General features: G+C 43.7%; 1 protein-coding gene across 10 annotated transcripts in view; it reads left to right on the plus strand.

The window, feature by feature from the left end:
* Nucleotides 1-22,940, plus strand: part of CAB39L (calcium binding protein 39 like) — a 109,692-nt gene that overhangs the window by 35,080 nt on the left and 51,672 nt on the right. Inside the window, exons 1-2 of one of the 10 annotated variants that reach the window (XM_043504504.1) lie at nt 10,760-10,764; nt 11,378-11,383. The exons of the other annotated variants lie outside the window; for them this stretch is intronic. The gene's annotated coding sequence lies outside the window, so the exon portion shown is untranslated. Of the gene's footprint in view, nt 1-10,759; nt 10,765-11,377; nt 11,384-22,940 lie in introns of those variants that run through there. 10 annotated transcript variants of the gene reach the window in all.

Consider the following 22,940-nt stretch of genomic DNA (forward strand, 5'->3'; position numbering starts at 1 on the left):
AAAAACAGTTTGAAGAGATTGAAATTACTGTGTTCACCAAGGCTGTGATCTTGCAAGCATTTATGCATGTGAGTTACTTTTATGTACGAGTAGTCAATGAGTCAGGCTAATCCAAAAAATAAGTGATTTGTATTATTTTTTTAATTACCCAAGCATGTAACAAAATAAGACGAGACCATTTTAAAAGTACTCTAGTGTTTACTATTTTTGTAGGCTGACAAACTACAAGTGTGTGTGTGTGTGTGTGTGTGTGTGTGTGTGTGTGTGTGTGTACTCATGCATCAACATTATATAAAAATACAGCAATGTTCATATGTACTATATACACACTATATATAATTTTTATATGTATTTGTATCTATCACCATATTAGAGCGAGTGTCTGTGTGTGCACCAGAGACTTTCAAATTCTCTAAAAGAATTGTCATGGGTACAGTTCAATAATAGAAATGTAGATGAGACTAAAATAAAATTAAAACAGAAATAATTGTGAGGTAATATTAAAACACTCTTTTATGCAATTCTGTCATTTGACTACAAATGTACTTTTCCTCAGTACGATTACATATTAGAAGTGAACCGAAAAAAAAAAGGTAAGCATATTTTCCTTCTCAGTGGAATCCTCTTGGTACTTTGGGTTCACAGACAGTACCTCAGAATGTGTTATTTCTGTAACCTGGAGCTCAGTGAGACTTCTGGTATTTGATGTCTCACTTTGGGATACCTTCAGTTAATTGTGAAGGATCAAGATAATTTCAGGAAGGGGAAAGAGAATATATAAAGATTAATTTTGTGCTAAATGTGCCCCATAGCCTAATTAATGGGGACATTCAATGCAGAAAATTGTTTTGTTTTTGCTTTGCAGTTCAACTTTAAATTATCCACTGGTTGAGCTGTGCTTGTGGGGTGGGGTGTACCCCAGAGATGGAGAATTAAGAGGAATTTTGATGTTTTATGAGAACTTTGCATTGACAATTTTTCTACTTTTTAGAAAGTCTGAACTGTTGATATACTTTTTTCTCACAAGATAAAAGGATGTTAGATGTGGAAGATTTCATCCAGTTTATCAGTACGGAAATTTACAGATTTGAAAATGGCATTTTATTTTAACTGAATATTAAATCATTTAGCTATCTATGATATTTAATATCTATGATCCCAACCCTGCAGACTGTTACTCACATGTCTAGTTCTGATTAAGCCACTGTACAAGAGAAAGTGGTTTGTTCCTAGTTCTGTTCTTTCAGGCACAATTCAAGAAGGCATCTCTATTCAGGACAGTACTTAAGCACATGACTAAGTGCTTTGTTGAACAGGGGCCTAACTCTCTGATCTGGATTGCCGAGCAGGCAGAGTCCTCATCCCCTTGGGGTCAGAGGAAAATACCTCGTGTCCCACAATAGATGTCCCCTTCAGTCAAGAGTTGCACTGAACTGCTCTGAAGAGAGTCACTCCCAGTAAGGAAAATGTCCTGAATAGTCGATGTTGAGGGAGTAAATCCTAATGGGGAGATTCTTAGGGCTAAGACAAAGCTATATAGGAAATCTGGAGGGAAAAAGTTCCTCTCAAAAAATAATTACCCTGATGTCTTCTACTGCACATTCAAAACTTTGGGATCCTCGTCGATCTGCATTTATTCGGTATCTTTGCCATTCATGTGTTTTTGGGCATTCATTGTGGGGGAAAATAGGAGATCTGTGTGCAACTTTCAGCTGTTCTGCTGGGCTGAGAGAGTTTTTGAAAACCTAATTATTACTCTAGTGAGAGATTCAGTGCAAAAACACCACGTCTTTCACTTTCATGAAGCTAGTTAAAACATTGTCTTGTCATAACTTTCACTTTCAATACCCATTTTTCATGTGGCTAAAAGCCCTTTCTTTTCATGGCTAAACATACAGTATTGCTTGCTAGCAAAATAGATTCCAGCTAGAACTAACTTCGAAGTCAAAAGCCCTAAAGGTTTATCCTGCAGTTATTTAGACACCTATAACTGTAGTGTGGATATGTAGTTGGAAATGCATGTTTGGGACAGTTGAAAGTGGCTGATATAGCCCCAGTGCCTAGAGCAGGGGTGGAGAACCTTCTTTCTATTGGGGGGGCCACTGACCCACAGAAAGTCAGTTGCAGGCCCCATACAGCCCTGCGGGGAGGCTGCAGAGGCTCGGGGCTTCCCCTAGGCTCCAGGGTGGGGCCAGAAATGAGGGTTTCAGGGAGCGGGGCAGGGGGTTGGGGTGGAGGTGTGGGGTCTGGGAGAGGGTTCTGACTATGGGCAGAGGGTTCAGGGTGGGGGTACGACCTCTGGAAGGGTGCTCTGGGCTGGGGCAGGGGGTTTGGTTGCGGGAGGGGGTGAGAGGTGTGGGCTCCAGCCGGGTGCCGCTTACCTCAGGTGGCTCCTGGTCAGCGGAGGGGCTAAGGCAAGCTTCCCCTCTCCCGTGGCCCCTCACTGCTCCCGGATGCGGCTGCGGTTCCTGCCCAATGGGAACTGTGGGGGCAGTGCCTGAGGTTGGGGGTAGGCACACGTGGACTCAGAGCTTTCTTGATTGCCACTGTACCTAGGGTCAACTGACCGACCTGCCTGGCACCGTAGCTCCCCCTGCCCCCCTTCCCGGTGGTGGGGCGAGCCAGTGCTTGTGGGGGGTGGCACCAAGGCTCATGGCTTCTGTTCCACAGCGTGGAGACTTGCCGTGGGCAGGATGAAATTAAGCAGGGGGCTGGATCCGGCACATGGGCCAGAAGTTCCCCACCCCGGCCTAGAGACTATCATCCCAGAGAGGAATTTCTTTTCCCGCTCTGTAGCAGTTCTGAAAGATACAAAACTACAAGGAAGTGGTGTTAAGCAGCCCTGAAATTATAAAGAGGTCAGATGGAAGAGAATTTGAAAAACACGAAATTTTATTAGCACACTTGAAGTGCATGATCTGTTTTGCATGCGTGCTATTGTTAAATGCAACAATTATTAGTACTAAGAGCTATTGTACCCCCATAGCATTTCTAGATTCCAAGGCCAGAAAGGAACACTGTGATCATCTAGTCTGAACTCCTGTATAACAGGCCATGGAATTTCCCCAAAATAATCCCTAGAGCAGATCTTTTAGGAAAGTATCCAATCTTGATTTAAAAGTTGCTGGTCATGGAGAATGCATCTCAACCCTGGGTAAACTGTTCCAATGGTTAACTCTTCCCACTGTTAAAAATGTACATCTTATGTCCAGGCAGAATTTGTCTAGCTTCAATTTCCAGCGATTGGATCATGTTATAGTTTATACCTTTCTTGGCTAGATTGATAAGCCCATTATTAAAGATTTGTTCCCCATGTAGATACTTAGACTACAATCAAGACACCGTTTTAATCTTCTCTTTGTTAAGGTAAATAGATTGAACTCCTTGAGTCTTTCTAATATTTTCTAATCATTTAATCGTTCTTTTGGCTCTTCTCTGAACCCTTTCCAATATATAAGCCTCCTTTTTGAATTGTGGATGCCAGAGCTAGACACAGTATTCCAGCAGCAGTTGCGTCAGTGCCAAATACAATGGTTTAAAAAAAAACAACTCTACTGTTACTTGAGATTCCCCTGTTTATGCATCCAAAGATTGCTTTTGGCCACAGTGTCACTCTGGGAGCTCATTTTCAACTGATTATCCACCATGACCCCCAAATCTTTTTCAAAGTCACTGCTTACCAGAATAAAGCCCTCCTCACTCCCACCCTGTAAGCATGGCCTACATCACTTATAGATCATTTTTTGTGAAAATGCTAATAGAAATTAGAAATGCTGATTGTAAGTTAAAGCAGTTGCAAGTCTTTTCAAGAAGAGTGTCTGTGGAACGAGCACGCGCGCGCGCACACACACACACACACACACACACACATTATGTATATACCCTCTCTCACTTAGTGTTAATGATCAGTGTTGTTCATATAATGGGTTACATTGACTCTCTTGTTAGTGAGCACAGGTGCATTGACTTTAATGTTGTTGCATTCACTTACATAAAATTTGGTCCAATTAATCCATATACCGTAACCAGTTCCTACTGTTCTAAACTCCTCTTTCCTTTCCTTATTTTTCACATCTGATTAATTCAAAGAAAATTCTGTAATAATGGGAAGATTAGCATAACATTAGGAGGATTAAGAAGAGTAATTCTCCAGATCTTGAAAAGTTGAATAAAGCCTCTTATACATTTGAATTGAACAGGGGCTCATTAGAAAGTGTGCATTTGTCCTGATAGGTTCCCGTTCATAGATCTTTATATAGTGAGGAGCCAGTGCATACGTGCATGTGTAATATAATCCCAGTCATATGGGACCAAATTCATCCCTGATTTAACTCCAGCATTGGCACTCCCCATTAACCAGGAGTGATAAGTAGGCAATCAAACAAATCATTAAGAATTGTATTTGATGTAATTATACATCAGGTAAAATTGGACTAGCTTATTTTTTTCAAGATGCCTGTGGATGGATACATCAGATAGTTTGGAATTCTGTACACTTGGCACTTACCTTGTAGTTTTGGGGTTTGTGTTTTGTGTGATTTCACACCACTTGAGTTTTGCTTTGAATTTTACTTTCAACCCAAAAACTCAATGCAAAATTAAGCCAAAACTGCCAGTTTTTGCCTGGGTTAGGGGTAAAACCCAACCAGTCTAGAGCCTCCTACAAAGCCATTTGCCTGGACCACCTCACTGGAAGACCCCAAATCACTGCATGTTCTCATATTCCCACCCACCACAAGTTCCTGTGCCAGGTAGGGTGAGTTCAGTCCCATAGTGATGATACTGTATGTTTTTGGAAGAAGTTAGAGGAATAGCGGGTGGGAGGTTTGTTAAAGAAAATGAACAGGAACTTCAGTCCAGCCCACAATAAAAAGGGTGACATCCTGACTCCCTAAAGGTCTCAAGATCACAACCGCAAAGCAGAGGACATATTGCATGCCATACAGCACTGAAGCATGAACAGTAAACATCCCACTGGTATTTTTCACCCATCCTTGGTGGGGTTGGGCTCTGATGACTCTGGTCCCTGCAGCTACAGGTTTGGCAACATTTCTGAACCAGCCCTGCAAGCAAATCCATCAAGTTTTACGAGGTTTTCATCCACAATTATAAACTGATCCATAGTAATTTGAAAGTTGGCCCAACTTCCCTCTGCATTTGGCTTGGGTGTGCAAAGTTGACCAAAATTTTAGTTTTGTAATGGAATCTGAAATCAGGTAAGTTGTAAATAATTGGTTTTATTATGAATAATTATGGTTCTGCCAGCCAGCAAGACAAATTTGAGATTACAGTCAGATCACCCTTTTTGTTTTCCACTCGGGGATCCATTCACTGTTCAAAAACACCCTATCAACTAGGGTAAAAATTCATTTGAAACTTTTTTTCTCTTTCCTTCCCCTTTACGTTTAAATATACTTAATTAGGCAAATTCATGTAGGTAGGTCAGTGTGGCATGTCTTCGCATTCGACTTCCATGTGCTGTCTTAGAGGTTCACAGCTGTTCATAAGAATCTGGAGTGCTAGATTTTTTGCAGCATTTCAATTGTAGTCTATGGGATTTTCCTGATCAGGCATTTATATTTAAAAAAACAAAACCGAATCCTGCTGTGATGGGGTTTATGAATCCTACACTAAGGCTGAGGCAGGGGAAGCAGTACTGGGTTCCATCCCTCGGCCATTGCCAAGCATGATGCTGGGGCAAAGATCAATATAAAATGAGCTCAGTTCAGCAACTCTAAGCAAAGGGTGAAAGAGAAGCCATTTCATGGAGGAGCACTACTCAGCGGCAGCAGCAGGAGAAGAAGAGTCTACTCAGGGGATCCAGCTGTGAGTCCCTGCCCTCTCCCTTACCCTCCCCAAAAGAGAGGGAGAACCACAAGCTAGGGGCACAAGAGGGCTGCAGGCATCGGCCCTTAGCTGAAGTAAAAACATTGTCAAATATGGCCACACCTGAAACTGTCTAGCCAGTCTAGCTGAGACCACATCCAGAGAGCTACAGTGCCCTGAACTGACAGAAAGATTGGATTCAGAGGCCCAGGCCACTAAGCCTAATGACTGACCAAACCACCCAGCTACACCTGCTCTTTTATGCAGTGCTAAAGAAACTGTGCCTAAATTCTGTTCATCTCATTTTCACATCTGGTCCTAATAAAGTCAGAGGGACTCCTTGTGTAAGTAAGATGAGCAACATATGAAGAATGAAACATACACTTGCATATTGACAGGTTTCAGAGTAGCAGCCGTGTTAGTCTGTATTCTACTTGCATATTGAAATTGTTATGAGATTATCATTGACTCTAATAGGACTCTCTGTGACCACGATCCTGCAACAATTGAAGTCAGTTGCAAAATTCCCTTTGACTTCAGTGGTGTATAATCTGGTCCTGTGTAAGTAAGGTAAGGACTTGGCCTCTTGTCATGTCTGCTGCTGCTGCTGCGCAAAGCTCTCGGGTGTACTGGATTTTGTAGGAAGTTTCACATTTCAGTCTTTTCTGCTCTAGTGCCAAGTGAGACAGTTGCTCTGGAGGTGAGTGAGACTTCAAGTATCCTTTAGTGTAGGGGGTTGTAACTGAGTTGGAAGCCAGGAGACCAGGAGTTCTAGTCTTCCCTCTTCTGACTGCTTTTTTATATTTCTGTGTGCATCACAATTCTTATTATTGATCAAGGCATCACATGCCTAGGAGACAGTTAAGTTCCCTAACAGGTTGCACAAGGACTCTTGGGGTAGAAATGGGAATCAATTTTAGGTCTTTGTATGGCAGACCCAAGTCTCTTCCACTTAGTCACACTGCCTTTTAGAATGGGTGTTCGAAATCTGTGTGCTTGGCTATCCTGTTGCTAACTACTGCTCTAAGAACTAGGCCACATTCTTCTCCCAAAGCCAGGAACAGAACTTATGAATCCTGATCTTAAACCTTCTACTGCTGTCTAGCAAAGAGTTGTGTAACCTACTGGCAGAGTATGTATCACATCTCCCCCCCCCCCCCCCAGCGATTGATTCACATACTCCTTCACGAGTACAGGGCTGTGCTAGGGTTCTGAAAATCCTGCGTTCAAACCTTGCTGGTGGCTCGTAGAGGTCCTTGTGACTGCACGTGATGGAATATGTTTTTCCAGTTTTCTTCTTGGGGGAAAAAAAATTGGTTGATTTAATTCCTGCAGTTAATGAGAATCCCCTTAAAAATAGGTTCTGTAGTTAAAACAATTATACTCCATCAGTTCTTCCATGATGTGCAGCAAACACCAGTGTTCCATATTTTGGTCACTAGCCACATTTCAATGGTTTGTGTCAAGCAATGGGTAGGTTTCAAGGTTGAGAAGCAGTAACTTAAAAAAAACCCATATTTATATAAACCATACTGGAAATATTCCCGAGGTTCAGACTGGCTATCAAATCCTCTTCTCCAGATTTTTGTGCACAGTTGAGAATGTCTAGTTTGCTGGATAGATCATGATTTCACAGACTGCATGGATATCATGACATTAGCCCAGTACCATGAAGCTGTGGTTGCTTGTGGAAGGTTAGTGACCTGGTCCCATCCCAGAGAGGAGTGGGGAGGTGGCAGGCCAGTTCTATCCTGGGGAGGGAGTGTGACCACATGGTGCCGGCCGTGGTGCTGGCTTGCTCCAGCCAATGCACTGCTGTTGCTTCCTGTCCAGCTGGTAAGGATTGGGGGTGGAGCTAACAGTGCAATGATTTAGAGCCCGGGCCTACTTCATGGTGGCTCCTGGCAGGCCTGGGGGGAGATTGAGGTTGGGATTGGCAACTGTCCCCCACTCTAGTCAGTACAGTAGCCTGTGTCACTGCTGCTGCTTAGAACACAAGCAGGTGCATGAGGGAGGCCCTGCCCCAGGGGGGTATCGGGGTGTGAAGGGGCCCTGCCCCAGTGGAAGGATTGGGTGGGGGTATGGATCCTGGTCTCAGTTCCTCACCAGCTGGCACTGTGGTATCTCCTTCGGCGTGCTGGGGGGTAATGAGAGCCGGTCCTCCCAACCTTGAGTATAATTATGTCTTCCTGCTAGCGATACTGTCAGCTGGGACAGAGGTAAGCTGGAGTCAACTCACTGAAGAGCTAGGAAAGTTGAAGTTTAGGCCTAGGAGTTCGCATGGGCAATGTTCCCTCTAATTTTTAACAGGCTGTGTGCGCAAAAAAATTCTTCTGTGCCGCTGCCGAAGCGCAAAAAAAAAAAAGCTGCTGCCGAAGCCAGAGTGCGCGTGGGATTTAAGAGCTGTGTGTGCACGCACACACGCACAGCTTAGAGGGAACGGTGCTCATGGGTGTTTCTCAAGGTGTGACATTTTTGTCCTAATGATTTTGTATGGTTATAGAAAACATCAAAAAGGAAAATCCAGATGCACCTGAAGCAGTGGAGATCCATTTGCTTGTAGTGTATATACTGTCAGCAGTATGAGGGTGATGATAGATCCTTGTCGTCGCTTTCTGAGATTGCCCATAAGGATCATTGTGAAATTAGCACAAGGCTGCTGAAGCCAGGAACTCCATTTACACCATTTCATTGATTGTAATAAACACATCACTGATATTCCATGGGACGCTTAAAAGCCGTCTGTACTTGGTTATGTTTCTGAATCGGAAGGGCTGCTTTTGTTGTGGGTGGGTTTTTTCCCCTACCACAGACAGGCAGATGATGTTGCAGAGGAGGCAGCTTGGCTTCTGTGGGTGTGCAAAAGCGTATCTAGTGTATTTATGGAAAAAATTAATCGTCCAAATGAACAATATGTTAGACAGGTGTGTCGTTTTAACCTTTTACGAAATGTCTCCATATGAAATGGGAATACATTTACAAGAACAGAAAACTTCCCTTTAATTTAGTTCATAGGATCATGGTAGTTAATGATCAGAAGACCTTTTGGATCAATGAATTCATTTCCCTACAAGTGCAAGATACATTCTATATCAAGGGACTGTATCTAATATTAAGTGTCACGGGGTAGCCGTGTTGGTCTGTATCTACAAAAACAATGACAGGTTTCAGAGTAGCAGCCGTGTTAGTCTGTATTCGCAAAAAGAAAAAGAGTACTTGTGGCACCTTAGACTAACAAATTTATTTGAGCATAAGCTTTCGTGAGCTACAGCTCACTTCATCGGATGCATTGCAAAACAATGAGGAGTCCAGTGGCACCTTAAAGACTAACAGATTTATTTGGGCATAAGCTTTCGTGAGTAAAAAGCCCACTTCACGATAATACTTCTAATATTAAACTGATCTTGGCCAAAAGGCCAAGATGTAAAAATAATCTGATTTTGGCTGTGTCTATAGTGGTGTGTTTTTGTTTTTGTTTTTTTTTTTTTTTTAAAGCCAACATGCCCTGACAAAGTTATAAGCGTGGTCTACACTAGGAATTTACATCAGTATAGCTACATCTCTCAAGGGTGTGAAAAATCCACACACCTGATAGACACTATTGTACCAACCTAACCCCCGGTGTACACAGCGCTAGGTCAATGGAATAATTGTTCTCTTAACCTAGCTAACATCTCTTAGGGAGGTGGATTATCTACCCCAGTAGGAGAAGCCCTCCCATTGGCATAGGCAGTATATACACTGAAGCGGTGCATCTGTGCTGTTGTAGCATTTTAAGTGGAGGCAATGTGTGTGTGTGGGGCTAAGTGCCCCCCACAGATTTCTGTGAATGCTGAGCTGCCCCTGAAGGGCTTGCTCTGCTTGGCCTGCTGGCATGAGAAGAAGGCTTTGTCTTTCTGCTGTACCTCTCCCACGGCACTTCCAGCTCTCTTGGCCCCTATCCCCAGCAGCCAGGCCTGGGTTGGGAGCGGAGGGGGCAGGCTGCTGCGGCCTCCCCAGCTGGGCTCAAACAGCTGCCGAACTGCCCGGAGGCAGGGATATGCAGAAGCCACCCTCAGCCAATGTGAGAAGTGGCTCTCTCCTGCTCCCTGCCAGGAACAGAGGCCAAGCCAGCTGGAAATTCTGGTGGGCAAAATCTGGTGCCCCGGCTGCTGGGTGCAGGGTGTGTGTAGGGGGTTGCTGGGGAAGGCGCTGGGAGCAGGGTCCCTCTGCTCAGCTGGAAGTAGGGGCACTGCCCACACCTCTCCCCCTGCTGAGGTGTCCGTGAGGGCGCAGGTGCTCTGGAGAGACATTGGTGCTGTGAGTCTCCCCAGCCCGGCCAAGAGGCACGTGGTCCTCACTAGGAGCCAACGAGATTGGCTGCCCTGGCCCAGGGAAGTGAGGCTGGAAGGTTCCTCCCAGAGGCGATGCATGAGGCAGACATGTGGCCCCTCTTTACATTGTGTCATCCCCCTTCCTCCCCAGCAGGCACGTGTCATCTCTGGTTTTAAGTGTAGACACATTGATAGTGCTCTCCCATTGCCTGATTAGTGCCCCAACAGTGTTAAAGGACACCTTTTTGTTGTCTGTACAGACAGGACCAAACCATATTATCATGCCCTAGTGTGGGCAGAACCCTCTGGTCTTGAGTGTCATTTGTAGGAATTGATGTAGCAGTTTGTCTTATGCCACAGGCATGACCAAACAATGTTTTATAATACAGTAGGGGTACCAATATATTTGAAGCATGTTTAAACATAGTCAAGTCTATAATATGGACAGGGTCTTTGTGTCCCAGGAACCGGGTCTGCAATTATAAATATGTTCCTATGTGGGTCGGGGGCAAGGCTAGGACTGGATCCTGAGGCATTTCAGCAAAGAGCTTCTTCAAATAGCTAGTTGTCAGAAGCAAAGGAGACTATTTTTAAAACTCTGCCCCACCTCTCTTAGCAATATAAAGTCATAAGCATTCCAAGCCACTTCTAAGCAGAATAAAGGGATACTAGGAGAAGAACAGAAACATAGTGCGTATTTCCCAACCATAGAGTTAATTCCCCCATCCCAAGACTGATTAAATTCTTATTTATTATTTGTTAAATTAAATATAAACAGTGTGCTGCTTGTCCATGAACAAAACTCGGAGGAAGTCTCTTCTTCATATTGCTTTGTGTCTAAATTGCCTTTTAATATTATTTGTATTGCAGTAGCACTTAAAGGCCTCAATCAAAGATTGTGGCCCAATTGTACTGCACTCTGCAAACACACAATAATAATAATAATTAACGTAATAAAAAATCCTTGTCTCAGAGTTTAGTCTAGCTAAAATCAACTATAATATCAATTTTGTGTCTAATACATCCTCTGATGACTATATTTTGCATTTGCAGAGACATTATAATCTAAAAGGTCTTTCCTGTTTCTGTTATGATCCTATCAAGTAAATTACAATAATTTGATTTTTACTTGTGAGGGAGCCAAATCTGGGTATGTTTTTTTTAATAAGTTACACAAAGTATTAGTCTCAACTTGCACTATTTAATTTGTCAAAATATGAAGACATGTTACTACCCAGAAAACAACTTTTTTTTTTTTTTAAGCAGTGGCGTCACAGTGTATGCATAACTTTCCTTAAATGAGAGGACTTATGCCACTTTATTCACAGAGGAGATAATAGACCTGTGCTACAACCACAAAGGGACATCTTGCACTAGTCAGGTGACCTAGTCAGTTTGGTAGCCTGCTTCAAAGATTGTTGTAATTCTGCATTTGCAGCAGAGAATTTAGTACTCTATAATCAGAAGTGAAGCTGCTATACATGCTGCTCATGAATTATGAATTACACTTTGTGGACCAGCAGGTGTTGTTTGTCATGTCAGAACAATGCAGAAAATAAACCCCTGAAATTATGATAAAAATACCTTATTTAGTTTTCATTTGAGACTATACTGGGGTAATTTCTGGTGACTAAATTTGCGCGCAGTAAAACTGCAGAGGAGGTAAAGAAGCTGATGTAAAGACTGTAAAAGGGAGGAGTTAAAATTAGGGTTGTCGATTAATCGCAGTTAACTCTTGATTAACTTAAAATTAACTGATTAATCACACTGTTAATAGAATACCAGTTGAAATGTATTAAATATTTTTGGATGTTTTTCTACATTTTCAAATATATTGATTTCTATTACAACACAGAATACAAAGTGTACAGTACTCTATATTAGTTTTATTACCAATATTTGCACTGTAAAAATTATTTAAACATTTTATTTTTCTATTCACCTCATACAAGTACTGTAGTGCAATTTCTTTATCGTGAAAATGTAACTTACAAATGTAGATTTTTTTTGTTACATAATTGCACTCAAAAACAAAACAATGTAAAACTTTAGAGCCTACAAGTCCACTCAGTTCTACTACTTGTTCAGCCAATTGCTAAGACAAACAAGTTTGTTTACATTTACGGGAGATACTGCTGATTGCTGCTTATTTGCAGTGTCACCTGAAAGTGAGAACAGGCATTAACATGTCATTTTTGTAGCCAGTTGTAAGGTATTTACATGCCAGATATGCTAAATATCATATACCCCTTTATGCTTTGGCCACCATTCCAGAGGACATGCTTCCGTGCTGATGATGCTCATTAAAAAAATGTGTTAATTAAATTTGTGAATGAACTCCTTGGGGGAGAATTGTATGTCTCCTGTTCTGTTTTATCTGGATTCTGCTATATATTTCATGTTATAGCAGTCTCAGATGATGACTCAGCATATGTTCGTTTTAAGAACACTTTCACAGCAGATTTGACAAAACGCAAAGAAAGTACCAATGTAAGATTTCTAAGGATAGATACAGCACTCAACCCAGGGTTTAAGAATCTGAAGTGCCTTCCAAAATCTCAGAGGGACGAGCTGGGGAGCATGCTTTCAGTTGTCTTTAAAAGAGCAACACTCTGATGCGGAAACTACAGAACCCGAACCACCAAAAAAGAAAATCAGCCTTCTGATAGTGGCATCTGACTCAGAGGATGAAAATGAATATGCATTGGTCCGCTCTGTTTTGGATCGTTTTCGAGCAGAACTCATCATCAGCATGAACGCATGTCTTCTGGAATGGTGGTTGAAGCATGAAGGGACATATGAATCTTTAGTGCATCAGGCACATAAATATCTTGTGATGCCGGCTACAACAGTGCCATGCAAGCGCCTGTTCTTGCTTTCAGGTGACATTGTAAGCAAGACGTGGGCAGCATTATCTCCTGCAAATTGTAACCAAACTTGTTTGTCTGAGCGATTTGGCTGAAGTAGGACTGAGTGAACTGATGGGTTCTAAAGTTTTACATTGTTTTATTTTTGAATGCAGTTATTTTTTGTACATAATTCTACTTTTATAAGTTAAACTTTCATTGTAAAGAGATTACACTACAGTACTTGTATTAGGTGAATTTATTTTGTTTTTCACAGTGCAAATATGTATTTTATTTCAAAAAGTGAGCACTGTACACTTTGTATTCTGTGTTTGTAATTGAAATCAATATATTCAAAAGTAGAAAACATTCAAAAATATTTAAATATATGGTATTCTATTATTGTTTAACAGTGCAATTAATCACATGATTAATTTTTTTTTAATTGCTTGACAGCTCTAGTAAAATCAGCATAACCCAGCTCTGAATATACCCATGCATCAACACTGAGTTCTACCTGATCTTCAGTGGCAAAGGCTGCATCCTCTCGAGTTAATACTTGTGTTCAGCAATTTATGAGATGAGTGTTTAGAGCATATGTGGGGGAAATGAACACAGCATTGAGAGGTACTTTATCATGTGAGGAGTCTGAAATGTGACTAATAGTAGTGAATACATGCATTAAATTGATAGCTGTCCTGGATATCCTTTTTTGTATATTGTTAAAGCCATCACTTGTAAATAATTTAGGCTGATATTCTTAGGATTCTGTACCATTCACTTATTGCAGCCTCTTGTAAATATAGTGGGACACATTCATTTGTGGCCTAACTTCATTATCCCTAATGAAGTTAAACCAGAAATGAGTTTGGCCAAATAATACTGAAAAGGAAAGAATTGTGTTTGAGGAAACTGTGTAGGTGGCAGGGATAGTGTAGGTATGTGGACTTGTGATATGATCTTTTGTTTTGAGCTATTATTTTTTTACTGTGGTAGTGGTAAAGTTCTCACTTTCAGTTTTATTACTCCTGGGGGAATTCTGCGCCACTGCGCATGCACAGAATTTATGCCCTCCACAGATTTCTTTGCTTCCCTACAGAAAAATGACTACCTTAATGGTAAGCAAAGGGAAACCACAAGAGCAATCATACAATCCTCCCCAGCAGAATGTTTTGGGTGCCTAGGGCAGCCAGCAGAGAGGCAAATCAGTGTGGGACAGGGGGCGGGACTGGAAAAGACCCGGCTGGTGGCTCCTACCCTATGCTGGCCACAGCTACTAGTCCCGGCTGGGCTGGGAAGGACGGAAATTCCTCTTCCCCTGCACGGCATCCACGGCTGTATCAGACCCACCCCTAGATTTCTCCCCCAGCTGCAGGAAGGTCTGCAGACTCCTCCAACCTGGGCTTCCTGCACATATCACTCCTCAGCTGCAGTGGGAAGGGTCATCTGTACAGGGAGCTGCTCCTCCATTTGTCCAACCCCTATGCATCCAGACCCCCCATACCCAGACCCTCCCGCCAAGCCTCACCCCCACCCCCATACCCTGGACCACCCCAAGAAACCACCCAGATCCCCACCCTACCGAGCCCAACCAGCTGCACATGGATCCCCACCCCACTGAGCCCCACTCTCCCAGCATCTGGGCCCCCCCACACCGAGACCGCCCCTGCTGAGCTCTTCTCCTCCCCACACACACACTGAGCCCGAACCACCTTCACCTGGACCCCCCTGCAGAGTGCAATTACCATTGCACCCAACACCCCGAAGAAGCCCCGTGCATCTAGCTCCTCCCCCCTTTCCCCCCGCACCTGGATTGCCCCACACAGAGCCGTCTTAACTCACACCTGGATCCCCCCCCCAACCCCACTAAGCCCCTCCACACTTGGATCCTGCTTTGCTGAGCCCACACCTGGTGCACCTGGCATGGAGGGGCAGGGCCCTGAGGTGTTTCTGGGGCAGGTCTGGTCCTTGCGCTGTGTCAGGGTTGGGTGCAGCCTCACTGCTGAGTCTGTGTCATGGGGGAGAGCTGCACAGCTCTGTGTAGTCAGTGGCCTGTGCTCCCCATTGCCATGCTGGAGTCTCCACATTTATTTGACAAATAAAATTTGCAGAATTTTAAAATATTGTGTGCAGAACTTTTAATTTTTTGGCACAGAATTTGTCGTTTTAAGCACAGAATGCCCTCAGGAGTAAAGTTTTATACTACCATCCAGCACCATATATCTGGTCACATTGCACATAAAATCAACAAAGTCCCTAGTGGACTTCCTGGGGTTTCAGGTTTTGCTTTGAAAGCAAATTGCTTTGAAAATTAGGACCACAACCTTATATTGGCTTTGGAAGTTGACTAGGAGCCAGTGATTTGATTTGAACACAGGCCTGATATGCTTGTGGCAGCCTCAGGCATGGTGAAATTGGGCAGCCACATTCTGTACCAACTAGAGCCAGTGCATAATCTTCACATTCAACTTCAGATACAATGAGTTGCAGTAATCCAGCCTGGGTGCTGACAAACTCGGGGATTACTGTGTCCAGGTTGTTGTCCAGAAGGAAAGGACAAAGTTTCCGAATAAGCTGGAAGTGAAAGAAAGCATTGTTGGAAACTGTCTTGTCATCCAAGCTTAGTAAGGGGTCAAACAGGACCCAGAGGCTTTTCACAACTTTGACAAAGGGTGGCTGTGTGCCTTTAATGGAAGGTGGTGGAAACAACATCTTGGCCATCTTTTCAAAGCGTTTCCCCTTTCTGATCAGCACCACTTCAGTCTGACTTGGATTTAGTTTGACCCCGCTGCTCTTTAACCAGGGGCTAATTTCCTGGAAACATTCTGATGTGATGGTGCTGGTTGCGTCAGTAGAGAATGAGGTCTATGGTTGAGTGTTAAAGATTTTGTTCTGTTGGCCGCACACCTTATGGCGTCTCACTGTCTCTCCTGAGTGTCTCATCTAGATATTTAAGAGAAGTAGGTATAGTGTGGATTCCTCTGGGACCTCACACGTGAGGCCTTTGAAGAGGAGGAGCAGTTACCCATCACCACTCACTGAGTCCTGCTGGAGAGGAACAACTGAAACCACTATAATTCTGGGCCATGTATTCCTGTTATGTCCTGTAGGTGGAGTAGAGCTGGGCAAATAATTGTGGGGGCGCTGGGGGAGGGGTTTGGTTTTGTAGCCAAAGCAAAAAATTAATTAAAAAAAAATTAGTTTTGAACCAAAACTGACTGTTATTTATTTATTTTATTTTATTTACTTTTTTGGTTTGGGTTTTTTCCCTTGCTGAAATGAAAAACCCAAACTTTTTTTTTCCCTGAGTTGAACAAACTGTTTTGAACATCGTTTTGAAATGACATTTAATAACAAAATGGTTCATTTTGACTTTTTTTGAAAATTTCCCCTTCATGTTTTATTCAGCCAAAATTTACCAAATTTCGTAAATTAGTTCTGATCATTCTGAAATTTGTATTTTTTAGCAAATTTGCTATGTGACTGAAAATTTTTGCCCAGCTTTAGTGAGCAAGGCCCAGGGGCTGGGACACAAGCCTAGGGCTGCTCTTGCCCCCTCTTCCCCGCCCCAGCAGGTGGAGGGTCTGCGGCTCCCAGCCTGCTCCGGCTCTGGGGGCGGGACCTTGGTCAGAAGGGGCGAAGCCGGGGAGGGATCACAGGGGGCGAGGGGCCCTGGCCCCCCTACTTTTGGGAGGGCTCCGCTGCCCCTGCATTCTATGCCACCCTTACTTCTGTGCTGCTGTCTTCAGAGCTGGACTCCTGGCTAGCAACCTCTGCTCTCAGGCCACCCAGTTCTGAGGGCAGCACCAAAGCCAGCAGCAGAGCACAAGTAAGGACAGCAATACCGCAACGACCCTACAATAACCTTGCACCCACCCCCCCATCCTGTTTTTGGATCAGGACCCCTATAGTTACAACACTGTGAAATTTCAGCTTTAAATATCTGAAATCATGAAATTTATTATTTTAAAAATCCTATGACCATGAAATTGACCAAATGGACTGTGAATTTGGTAGGGCCCTAACAATGCGAAATAGCTCTGCTGGCTGCAGGTCTGTGCATTGATTGATTGTGCATGAATAGATGTCTCCTTTCCTCCAGTGGTGCAGTTCTGACTGTTGTATGTGCTGCTGACGGATACATTCAGTGCATCACTGGCACTATACCTACCTACCTGTGCGCTTTATCTGCTATAGCTCATCTATGAATCATGGTGATCTTTTTGGTCACTGGTGGCAGTGGGTAGCTTAAGAATAAGGCATCAATGGTGGGCGTCTGTTTGGAAAACAAAACCAGTTACAGATTCAATTCCCAATACCATAATCATATTCCAGCCAAAACTTAAGAATATTTAACAGCATTTCTGTAATACACAATTCCAAGTACTTGTAACCAACCTACTAGCTACATTTACTAACAACTTTCAATTAATCTCTGAGGTGCCTTATTCTGTTGCTTTGATTTAGGGTCTCCCTTGAAATACCAGTACTGCGGTTATCAGGAGGCAATGACTTTATTTGTTCTCACAGTGTTATGTCTTTCGCCTCAGTTATCTTGACCTGTTGCAGTTGTTGCCTGTCTGAGACCTTCTCAGGCAAAATGGCAAACTCTGTGCCCTTCATCTCCCTCCCTTCTGGAAGTTGGAGAAGGTGTCATCAATTCCTCCTCGGCACATGTCTGTCTCGGATGGCAACTCCATAATACCACAGGGCAACCTCATATGCCACCTCTGTTGCTTGCAACTATTTATTCCCAATATAGATGCATCTTGCATAAGTTTCATGAAATGATGGCAGCTCTCAGGGCCACAAATCTTATTGCTTTTTTTGTTTAGCTTTATCTGTCTTTTTTACTTTTGCAAATCTTCAGTGAATCTGACATCAGCTTCTCACATTTCAGTTCTCAGTTTTCTGTTAAACAAAAGGCCTGCAGGGGACAAACCATGTTTCACTGGTGCTATTATGTAATTTAGCGGTGCTAAATACAGGTCAGACTCTGACTCTGCAAACTTTTTCCTTTTGGTCCTTTTATTTTAACACCATTTTCCATCAACCCTTTGGACTGGGGATAATGGAGACAAGTGGTTAGAAGTCTAAACCCAAACTTCACTGCAAACTGCTTAAATTTATATGCACTAAACTGTGGCTCATTGTCCGGCATTACTGTGTCAGATATACCATGTCTAGCAAAAGATTTGATATTCTGTGATGAATTGGGAATTCTGTCTGTACCATTTCTGAATTGTGGGTGACTTTATGAAATTATATACGTCATAGAAAGCTTATATGTATGTGGATCCCCCCCGTGAGTTAGCCGGATTGTGTGATATCTCTGCCAGGCCAGAGACAATGGTCGGTGATCAGCGATCAAAAATAAAACACCTTGGGACAATGGGTTTGCTCTACTGGGAGAAGACACTTCCTCCTCTTGTCTGAAGGGGAGTGGGGAGCGTTTGGGAGTAATGGAAAATTACCACAAGGTAGAACAAAAGAAGCAGGTGTAACCCCACCAGAAGTCCGTAGAGGGACTTATGGGGGAGGGAACTGTGTGTTGGGGGATAGGGGGAGGAGCAATTTGGCACCAGATTAAGCTGAGGAAGGCTGGTGCAGTGGCAGAGTAGTCAAGGGGGCGGAGGACCCTGCCTGACAGAACACAGATGGTATCCCAAGGGAAGGGTGAGCTAGTGAGGGGCATTGTGTTTAAGATGCTTTATTGCTTTGTGTGATCTGTTGATAGATTGAACAAAGCGTGTGCATATGTGTTGTCTGCTTCGCAGCTACTCCATGTTTCTGAGAGAGTTAAACTGTAAACCAGAAACTTCACTTCTTTGGGGTGAAATTCTGGGACAGGTCTATGTTTTGAGTACTAGAGAGCTTGAAGGGTCAGTGCTGCATCCAAAGGGGCTAGGCTGTTGGACAGTGGGTTCCAGCATTTGGAGGTGCAGGGGTTGTGTCCCAGAAAGAAGGTCTGTGCCCTGAGAGTGTGCCAATGGACGCTGAGATTGGAGCGGTGGCTGGATTCTCTTCAGGCTTCAGGAGCTTGGAATACCCCTAGGAATCCAGAGCACCGGGGCTTGGATTCCCCTCACAGCGGTCCTAGTGGGTGGTGAGGAAGGGGCGCACACTAGGATCTGTGATGCATGCACAATCTCTTGTTTAACTGTAGTATCTACTAGTAAAGCTATCTTGGGGTAGTGACAATAATAGTGTAGAATGAGCCCATACATTTTTTCAATATAAATGTAAACAAATGTATGCTTACTTTGCTCCAGGGGGATAATTTGCCTATACCAACAAGGTAGGCTCTTTTGCTTGATGTGACCTGTATTTTTGGCATATGTGACAAGTCCTGCCAGCTTCCTCAATGTTGCCACTTATTTGAGGCTAGTATAAAACGTTTCTAGCCCTTCTCTTAGGTTTTTCAAACCCTACATTAACTTCATGTATCCTTTTTAACGTATTTTTGTGTAACACCTTAGGGATCACCATCCTCCTTTCTTTAAACAAAATCTCATCTAAGACTAAGGTGAACCAGTTCCCGAGGTGCTCACAATGAGAGGAAAATGATTGAGATATACCCAGATAATCTGGGCCAGTAACTTGCACCCACACACTGCAGAGGAAGGTGAAAAACCTCCAATCTCACCTGGGGGAAAAATCCCTTTCCAACCCTATATTTTGAGTATGTGAGCAAGAAGCAGCCATCAAAACATGAGAGAGAATGCTCAGTGCCATCTCAGACCCCTGGCGCACATGGTCCGGTGTCCCATCTCCAACCATGGCCATCACTGATGCTTCAGAGAAAGGAGGTTTAAAAAGCAAAGAGAACACATTGGGGGAGGAGGGACACATCCCTTCCTGACCTCTCCAGGGGTCCGGTTGAAATCCTGAAGCATGAGATTTTAGGAACATAAGCCTGAAGAAAGCCCAGGGCTGTTGTGCCTTGCCCTCTACCATCACCAATGATGAGATTATATCACACAAGTCACAAATTACATGACTTTCAGAGATCTCCATGACATTTTAGCAAGAGATGTCAAGAGTAACAAGAAGGGTTTCTTCAGGTATGTTGGCAACAAGAAGAAAGCCAAGGAAAGTGTGGGCCCCTTACTGAATGAGGGAGGCAAGCTAGTGACAGAGGATGTGGAAAAAGCTAATGTACTCAATGCTTTTTTTGCCTCTGTTTTCACTAACAAGGTCAGCTCCCAGACTGCTGTGCTGGGCAACACAAAATGGGGAAGAGATGGCCAGCCCTCTGTAGAGATAGAGGTGGTTAGGGACTATTTAGAAAAGCTGGACGTGCACAAGTCCATGGGGCCGGACGAATTGCATCCGAGAGTGCTGAAGGAATTGGCGGCTGTGATTGCAGAGCCCTTGGCCATTATCTTTGAAAACTCGTGGCGAACGGGGGAAGTCCCGGATGACTGGAAAAAGGCTAATGTAGTGCCCATCTTTAAAAAAGGGAAGAAGGAGGATCCTGGGAACTACAGGCCGGTCAGCCTCACCTCAGTCCCTGGAAAAATCATGGAGCAGGTCCTCAAAGAATCAATCCTGAAGCACTTAGAGGAGAGGAAAGTGATCAGGAACAGTCAGCATGGATTCACCAAGGGAAGGTCATGCCTGACTAATCTAATCGCCTTTTATGATGAGATTACTGGTTCTGTGGATGAAGGGAAAGCAGTGGATGTATTGTTTCTTGACTTTAGCAAAGCTTTTGACACGGTCTCCCACAGCATTCTTGTCAGCAAGTTAAGGAAGTATGGGCTGGATGAATGCACTATAAGGTGGGTAGAAAGCTGGCTAGATTGTCGGGCTCAACGGGTAGTGATCAATGGCTCCATGTCTAGTTGGCAGCCGGTGTCAAGTGGAGTGCCCCAGGGGTCGGTCCTGGGGCCCGTTTTGTTCAATATCTTCATAAATGATCTGGAGGATGGTGTGGATTGCACTCTCAGCAAATTTGCGGATGATACTAAACTGGGAGGGGTGGTAGATACGCTGGAGGGGAGGGATAGGATACAGAAGGACCTAGACAAATTGGAGGATTGGGCCAAAAGAAATCTAATGAGGTTCAATAAGGATAAATGCAGGGTCCTGCACTTAGGATGGAAGAATCCAATGCACCGCTACAGACTAGGGACCGAATGGCTCGGCAGCAGTTCTGCGGAAAAGGACCTAGGGGTGACAGTGGACGAGAAGCTGGATATGAGTCAGCAGTGTGCCCTTGTTGCCAAGAAGGCCAATGGCATTTTGGGTTGTATAAGTAGGGGCATAGCGAGCAGATCGAGGGACGTGATCGTTCCCCTCTATTCGACACTGGTGAGGCCTCATCTGGAGTACTGTGTCCAGTTTTGGGCCCCACACTACAGGAAGGATGTGGATAAATTGGAAAGAGTACAACGAAGGGCAACGAAAATGATTAGGGGTCTAGAGCACATGACTTATGAGGAGAGGCTGAGGGAGCTGGGATTGTTTAGTCTGCAGAAGAGAAGAATGAGGGGGGATTTGATAGCTGCTTTCAACTACCTGAAAGGGGCTTTCAAAGAGGATGGCTCTAGACTGTTCTCAATGGTAGCAGATGACAGAACGAGGAGTAATGGTCTCAAGTTGCAATGGGGGAGGTTTAGATTGGATATTAGGAAAAACTTTTTCACTAAGAGGGTGGTGAAACACTGGAATGCGTTACCTAGGGAGGTGGTAGAATCTCCTTCCTTAGAGGTTTTTAAGGTCAGGCTTGACAAAGCCCTAGCTGGGATGATTTAACTGGGACTTGGTCCTGCTTTGAGCAGGGGGTTGGACTAGATGACCTTCTGGGGTCCCTTCCAACCCTGATATTCTATGATTCTATGATTCTATGATTTTCCACTTCAGCCCCGGGATGATCGTGCCAGAGCTGTCAGCTGGCAGGGGCCCCAGAGCTCCCAGCTGCCACAGCGCTCCAGCTTTCTTCCTCCCCACCCTCTGGCTTCAGTCGTTCCCCCATCAATCCACCGTTAATTTTAGCAAAAGTCAGACAGGTCAGATGGCTTCCATGAATTTTTGTTTATTGCTCGCGACCTGTCTGTGACTTTTACTAAAAATAACCTTGACAAAATCTTAACCTTAACCATCACAAACAACCCTTTCATAAAATTGCCCTCCTAAATTTTGTTCAGTTGCAAAATTGGTTCTTCAGCTTTAAATCAGTCACAGATTCTTCTCTAGTTTTTCTTTTTCTACCCTCAAGTTAAAAACATAACTCTCAGATGTACGTGGAATGTAGAACACACATTTTTGTAATACAGTTTCATTGTTAGCCACCTGTCCGAGTTAATTGAAAACTGTAAAACATCAAATGAATCGGAACCTGCTGTTGTCAGAAATAACTTCTGACAGTCTTCCTTTTCAATGGCACCCACTGATTGTATTAATTAAGGGCTGTTTAAATTTCTTCCAAGATGTCTTCCGTATTTCTGTAAAGCTTCAGGTCTGATGGAGCTTTTATCTACTCATTCTTCCACTCAGATTATTTTCTTTTATTTCTATTTGCTCCTGGTACAACATAGAATCATAAAAATGTAGGGCTGGAAGGGACTAAGAAGTCATAGAGTCCAGCCCCCTGTGCTGTGGCAGGACCAAATAAACCTAGACCATCCCTGACAGGCGATTGTCCAACTTGTTTTTAAAAGCTTCCAATAATGGGGACTCCACAGTCTCCTTTAGAAGCCTATTCCAGAGCTTAACTCCCTTTACAGTTAGAAATTTTTTCCTAATATCTAACTTAAATCTCTCTTGCTGCATATTAAGCCTGTTAGTGGCTTCAGTGGACATGGAGAACAACTGATCATCGTCCTCTTTATAACAGCCCTTCACATATTGGAAGACTATTATCAGGTGTCCCCTTCCCCCCAAGTCATCTTCTCTCAAGACTAAACATGCCCAGTTTTTTTTAACCTTTCCTCATAGGTCAGATTTTCTA

The sequence above is a fragment of the Dermochelys coriacea genome, chromosome 1 (genome assembly GCF_009764565.3).
Source record: "Dermochelys coriacea isolate rDerCor1 chromosome 1, rDerCor1.pri.v4, whole genome shotgun sequence".
Lineage (NCBI taxonomy): Eukaryota > Metazoa > Chordata > Testudines > Dermochelyidae > Dermochelys > Dermochelys coriacea.